Source organism: Panthera tigris, chromosome E1 (genome assembly GCF_018350195.1).
Source record: "Panthera tigris isolate Pti1 chromosome E1, P.tigris_Pti1_mat1.1, whole genome shotgun sequence".
NCBI classification, from domain to species: domain Eukaryota; kingdom Metazoa; phylum Chordata; class Mammalia; order Carnivora; family Felidae; genus Panthera; species Panthera tigris.
The window spans coordinates 11,763,093-11,770,179 of record NC_056673.1 but is presented as its reverse complement, the minus strand read 5'-3'; the positions used below and the strand labels follow the sequence as shown (position 1 = coordinate 11,770,179).

Below are 7,087 nucleotides of genomic sequence, written 5' to 3'. Positions count from 1 at the left end.
GTTTCCCTTAGAAAACAATCCCGCAGGAATCTGCTGTCGCTCTACCCACAAAGGCCATCTTAAGAGTGCTTTCTCTGCACATGTGTCTTCCGCACCCCTTGAGCAGGAGGCCCAGCTCCCTGGCGGGGCCCCCATCATTCAGACCAGGCTCGGGGGCATCTGCCTGCAGGAGGAGCTGATAGCCGGTAAGCTAACATCTCCACCGGGAAATTCACTCTTGGCTGACCCCAGAGAGCCTTCTCGCTTGTGCAGTATCGTTTCTCCCGCACAATTAAAGGCTTCCTGAGTCCAACACTGCTCCTTATGGCCCTCGCCTCCTCATAGCGCCCAATGCACAGCCAGCCCGGCACGGGGCAGAGCGTCAGTCAATACTGACTGATACCCTAACCCTCATCACCCGAGCAATGTCATACTGATGACCATACCGCGAGCCTGGTCGCGCCGGTCCCCGACACCACGGCTGAAATGCGAAGGTGCGGGGGAGGGGGGAGGAGAAAAGACGCAGCGACATGACTTCTCTCTGCTCTGATTTTCAATTTTCTTGTCCTGTTCCCCTGGCTGACTTGGAGCTGTGGGTAGCTAACTCCCGAGATGTGGAAACCACAGCCGTAAGAGGAAAGAGCAGGAAGCCGCCGGAAGACATGGGTCGGAATCACACCTTTGACTCGGTTCGTCGGGGGCCCCTTGAGCTCCAGGCACAGGGCCTGGCACCGGACAAGGATGGGCTCTCATCCCTGGACGCCCAGGCGGGAGGGATGCTACGACTGAGATGCCCAAGTGCAAGGTGGTTGAATTACTCGCCTGCCGTCACGGAGCTAGTGCTTGGCAGATGTGGGTTTTGGCCTCTTCTCCAGATCTGTCCCCCAAGGCACGCGATTCAGCCAGTGCTGTGCACAGCCTGAGACCACTCCGTGAGGGGCTGCCCTGTTACCGATCGCTGCTTGGCTTCTGGCCTCCTCTTAACTGCTTCATAAATTAATTTTGCACCCTTATGCTTTCCGCACGGGATCATGCTGCAAGAAAACCCAGCTCTCGGCCAGGAAACCAGCGTGGCTCTGACACACAGTCCCAGGGCCCGCGTGGAGGACAGCGCTGCCTCCTGGGGGCGCTCGGACCGCTGCTGTTTTTTTCACAAGCTTGGCGGCCAAGGAGTTTTCAAAAGCCGCCCGCAGGAGGCTCCTCGGCTCCCTGGATTGGGGACGACTCTTCCCATATAGCCCCCCTCCCTGCAGTTTGCTGCAGTCCCTAGTCAGGCGGTGACATAAGCAGTCCCCCTTGCCAACTGTCACCAAGGCCACCTGGAAAATTGAGACTTATGCAAACCAGCAATGGCTAGCCAGAGGCACGACACCCTCGTTCGCTTGCCCGTCTACTCCACTCGGGAGCTACGTTCAAGCCCGCCCCTTGCTGCCGGCCCTGGATTTTTCCAAAGCCGGAACAACAACATACATTTTCTCCAGCCTGAAAACCCGTTAAGATGCTGAGGAGTGTCTGGCATAAACAGGCTGGAGACTCCATCGTCACGAAAGGCCGGACGTCCCCTTGGGTTCCTGGTTTCTTCCTAATGTCAGTACGACATACCCATTCCTGTGTCAATGTCCCAGTTCTTCCACCAACGGGCCACACGACCCGAAACGAGTCAGTCATTCTGTCTCCCCAGGCTCCTGCTTCCTCGTCTGCAAAATGAGGGGCTCACCGGAGACAAGCACCGGGACCCCTCCAGTTCTGAACCGACGCGACCGTTCTCCTGCGGTTTGGCCTGGAGCCTTCTCTTCCCTCCCTTCTGTCTCACAGATCCTGACACAGTCCTAGGCACAAAGCTGCTGCCCAAAACGTAGGGCCTGGACAGACCAGGGCTGTCTCCTGACAGCCCCGAGGAGCACACAGTGTGTTTGAACCAGAGAACCGGCAGGAACTGTTCACAGCTCGCAGAACCCCATTTTCAAAGTCATGCTGTAAGGAGAGGATGAAGGACAATGGGACAAACGTCGCTGTTCCCTCACCATGCTTCCCCCGTTTTTCAGCTTGGAGCTGGTTGGATTCTGGAGTTTGGGGATGTTGTGAATGCCTGTGGCTACACACCGTCTCCTCACGTCCCAAGAGGTCTGGAAGCCCAGCCACGGGGCCAGAATGGGACCAGACACACAGCCTCCTTAGCATTCCAGTTGCCCGTTGCATAATAATTTGTAACATTTGGGGGGGGAGAGCGGCAGAGGGAGAGGGAGAGAGAATATCAAGCAGGCTCCAGCGTCAGTGTGGAGCACGAGGCAGGGCTCGATCCCATGACCCCGGTATCATGACCTGAGTCTAAATCAAGAGTCGGATGTTCATCTAACTGAGCCACCCAGGCTACCTGACATAATCATTTTTAATTATAATTTTGCAATCAGGGTTAGTAACCAAGAAGCAAAAGACTTACAGTAAATCCAATGAGGGAAACAAAGTAACTTCTGGGGGGGGGGGAGGTGGGGGAATGCAAAAAGGAAAGAAGGGTAAGAAAAACCAGACAGGCCATCATGAGAAAAAGAGCATTAAAAAAAAAAAAAGGATTAACAGAACAGGTTAACGTTGAGGCTGTGGGGAAGCAGCTGGCAGATAGGAAAAAAACCACCACCACCACCACCACCTTGGCTAACTAACAATTAGAAAATGACTTAATAAAGAGATTGGAAAGAATATAGTATCAGAATAATAATGACTATTTTAGAAAAAAACCTAGTTCTGAGAACGGATTGTCTCTCATTTTTGTTTTTTTAATTTTTTTAACGTTTATTTATTTTTGAGAGAAAGAGAGAGAGAGAGAGAGAGACAGGGCATGAGCGGGGGAGGGGCAGAGAGAGAGGGAGACAGAATCTGAAGCAGGTTCCAGGCTCCAAGCTGTCAGCACAGAGCCCGATGCAGGGCTCGAACTCCCGAACCTCGAGATCATGACCTGAGTCCAAGTCGGACGCTCCACCGACTGAGCCACCCAGGCGCTCCTCCTCTCGTTTTTGTTGTATCAAGGCTCGGGGAAGTCTGATGGAAAATAAGAAGCAGAAGGAATGAGGACTAAACTGAGTCTGAAAGGAATATGGTCGGATTTGTGTGCTGAAATGCCCGAAGGTGATGGCTTCCAAGAAATGAAACCACTAACATAAATGATTTGAGAAATTGGGCATAACAGAGTGTCTTAGAGGAGAGAATGGCTGGAAGGAATACAAAGAAAAGAATGAAATCTAGTTCAGAGAGAGAAGGCAGGCCATCTGCAGCATTGACCGAGGAAGAGGCTTTTGTCTGACGTTTAAGCAGTGAATCGTGGCTTGAGGCAGCCACTTCCTGGTATATGTTGCACTGCGTTTGGCCTCAACAATGACTGCTGCCTTTTTTTTTTTTTAACTCACAAAATCAAAGTATCATGGAGCTTTTCCAACCTGCCTGAGGCTCTAGGCAATGAGAGAAAAGGATGAATCATGTGTAAGAACACGGCTTTGATGAAAAAGCCTTCAATCATCCGATGACATGATCGATTTAACAATCCCCATGATGTCCGTCTGACTGAGAAATGACTATTTTTGGACTTCACGTAGAAGAAATGTATCATAAGAACATTCATGGGTATTTGTGGCGTAGGTCCACTTAGAGCATCTCAAAGTTCCATTCTTAGATGCAGCCCGGTTTTTGTATTTGTTCTTGTGGTAACATTCGTTTTATAAGAAATCATTAGAAGGGGCTTTTTTTCTGAAAAATTAAAGCAACAGCAGCAGTAGTAGCCAAAACTTAATATTGCTTACCATACATATGCCACTTCACACAGCTCTTCACATCCATTAACTCCTGTAACCCTTACAGTTGCCCTAATAAATTGGTGCTGTTATGATTCCATTGTGCAGATAAGGAAACTGAGGCACAAGGCGGTGAAACGACTTGTTCAAGGTCACACGGCCAGATCGAAGCAGAGCCGAGATTCTTCTGTACCAAACTCCCACGTGACTGCTCCCACACTTGCCAATTATTCATACTTCTCCTATTTGCTTCAAGCCTTCTAATAACACATAAAAGAAATATAACACTATACAGGAAGTTGCTGTGACATGCCTATCCCCCGTCTCATAAACGTGAGGCTTAGCCTTTAGCCCCTTTTAAAACACTTTTTTTTTTTTACTGATGTGTCTTGTATCTACAGACAATACGTAGTATTCATTTTTCATGTTTCAAACACTTATAAGTAGTAATATACTCTATTTCCTTTATGCAACTGCTGTTTTCCTCTATTATGATTAGGAGCTATGTTGATACAGATTGATCTCTTAGACGGCACCACCCAGTTCTGTAGCCGCTGACTGCATTTGGAAATGAGCAGTTGAAATGTGGCTGTTCAAATTGAGACGTACTTTAAATACAAAATACATAGTGGATTTCAAAGCCAGTATGAAAAACAGTTAAGCACCTCTACTCATTTAACACTGATTACATGTTTAAATAATATTATGGACATATTGAGTTAAATAAAATATATCACTGATGTTAATTTCACCTGTTTTTGTTTTGTCTGGTTTGTCTTTTGGGGGGTTTTTTATAATGCGGCTACTAGAAAATCGAAAACAGCATACGCGGCTTGCATTTACGGTTTGTGTTATATTCGCATTGGGGAGCTTTGATCTACCTCATTCCTCTTAGTTGCCATCAGCCTGGGTTTTGCTCATTGGTGAAGGAGCAAGCCCCACATCTGAATAATAAAAACGAATATTTACTGTTCACAGACACTTCTCTAAGTAGCTTGTATGTAATAACCCACTGAGTCCTCCTGGGAGGGTATGGGGCCGCACACAGTGAGGTCCTTCAGCTCTCCAAAGTCACACAGGCTGAGCTGGGCCTGGAGGCAAGGCAGGCTGGCTCCACAGCCCTGAACTTGTAACTACCAACTTGACTGGGAAGGCTCTTTGAGCAACAGTGTAAATCTTCCCAAGGAAGCAATGACCCAACAGCTGAACTTGGCGATGTCTCTAACAACATACAGTCCTTACGTATCAGGGAGCATCTGCCTTTTTGGACTCTGGGCAGAGCAGTTATGAACAGACTCACTTTTCGGCTTTAATGAAGCCGGCACAAGCAGATTGTTCTGACATCTGCTCGCAATGTTATGAAGTCAGCTTTACTCTTGGCCACTAATTATATTAACTATTTTTAGGGCAAACTGTCAATGCACACTACTTGTTTATGCTTCCTACGTTTTCAATTTGTTTTCTGTAGCCATATCTATTTATACTTGAAGTGGTTTTTCGTTTTTTGGTTTTTTTAAAAGAGATGTCCTCATTATTCTGTCAACGATAAAGTTGAGACTTTTAATTAAGTTACACAACACACCGGGAGGGAAAAGATGATGTGCGATTGCCATGGGTTTGTTATTGATGAGTATCAGATTGCTTTTTGAATTCTGAATAAAAACTTCACTTCAACCTTTTGAATCATAAAGTTACAGAGCCAGTAGAGACCCGAGGTCTCCTAGGTGTTGGTGAAGACCATAGATTTGGTGTCAGGCCAGCTGTGTGACCCTGGGGCCAGTATCTTAACCATCATAAGCCTTGGTTTCCTCATCTAAGAAATGAAGATACTAACATCTGCCTCCTGGAGCTTTTCTGTGGATTAACTGGGATAACAATCGTGACTCTTCCTTGTACCTATTTTTATTCCACAGTGGTTGTGGTAATTACTATTATTATTACCCCATCATTATTTCCCCCAGATGGCTCCAAGCCATTTCCCCAGATGCCTCTTCAAGCACACCTGGTCTGATCCCAACAAGCCCTTCTCCTCCACTCTCTACCAGAACTCTTAAAACTCCTCCCTGACGTGGAGAGGTCCATGGGTCCATGGTCCATGGGTCCATGGGAGAGGTCCAAGAAGAAAACTGCGCAGACCCTCCCTCCCCTTGCTTTTCCTCCGGGGTGTTCTGGGCAATTCTTGCCACAGAAAGCTGTACGAAGGCCCATCACTAAAGAGCCTCTATAGCACACTCTCCAACTTCGTACTTCCTTCTACGCTCTGGCTTCCCTGGGATCCGCCTCCGTAAACCTCTTCTGATGCATCTGAAAACCTTAGCATCGATGCTTTTCTTGGGAATAGCCACCTTGCTCTTAACTGCTATGGCTCATCTTGCTACCTGAACGTGGGCCTGCTTGCCTCTCTTTAAGACCCTTGATGGTAAACTGAGGAAGGTTGGGGTTTTCCCAGCTCATGACCTCTCCCACCCCCTAGCTAAGCTTAGGATGGGTGTCCCATTGCCCAGAAATTTATTATACAGTTCCCATATCATACTTGTTTTGTGAAGTATAATTACAAAACCACCAGGGGTCCCCTCCCTTTGCCCTAGGATTCTAGAGGCAAACCAGACCTTTGGAAGTCAGCCATGGATCTGAAGTCAGAAAGCAGTTCTCTGCCATGACCTCGAACTAAAGATTTTACAGATAAAGAAACTGAGACCTAGGGGCTTAAGGAACTGGCCCACAGGTATGGAGAATACCTGACCACTGACTTTCCTCTAGGATATATTTACTCCCCGCATTAGTCAATCCCCTTCTGCCTTGTATCGAAGTCAGGACAGCCTTCCCCACCCCCTGCCCGCACATTTAACATTGCATCCGCCATCTAGAAGATGCATATTAAATGTTAGATTATTAGTTCCTCCCCATCTAGCCATGCGGAGCTTTTAGAGATGTACACGACCTGACCTGCTTGGCCAGGGTTTGCTGCCTCTCCCCCTGGAGGCACGCGCGTGGTGTAGGAGCTGTAGGTTCTTCATCACTAGGTTGTTAACGCCCGTAGAGCCCAGTGCTTCACACACTTAACAGGTAGTGGGTAAGTTGTTTACTCTGCGTGTGGTTCCAGACGGTTCTTTGGGAGGCTTTCTGGAGGGCTGGCTGCGTGGAGCCTTACGTATCTCAGTCTCCCTTTTTTAGCTACTTTTGGACTCTCCTCGTCATGGGAATAGGAATAAGATGTTATTTCTGAAATAAGTCTATTTCTGACTACTTAATAATTTAGCTGCTCCGTTTTACAATCAAATCCAAGCCAACCCAGACCCGTCAAACCCCCATTGCCTAATAACAGC

General features: G+C 47.9%; 1 long non-coding RNA gene across 1 annotated transcript; it reads right to left on the bottom strand.

The window, feature by feature from the left end:
- Positions 1–2,909: 2,909 nt before the first annotated feature.
- LOC122233553 lies at positions 2,910–7,065 on the bottom strand. The gene is made up of 3 exons (XR_006211150.1): positions 6,708–7,065; positions 3,771–4,021; positions 2,910–3,015 (listed from the first exon to the last, which is right to left on the bottom strand). It is a non-coding gene; the product is annotated as an uncharacterized LOC122233553 (long non-coding RNA).
- Positions 7,066–7,087: the final 22 nt, after the last annotated feature.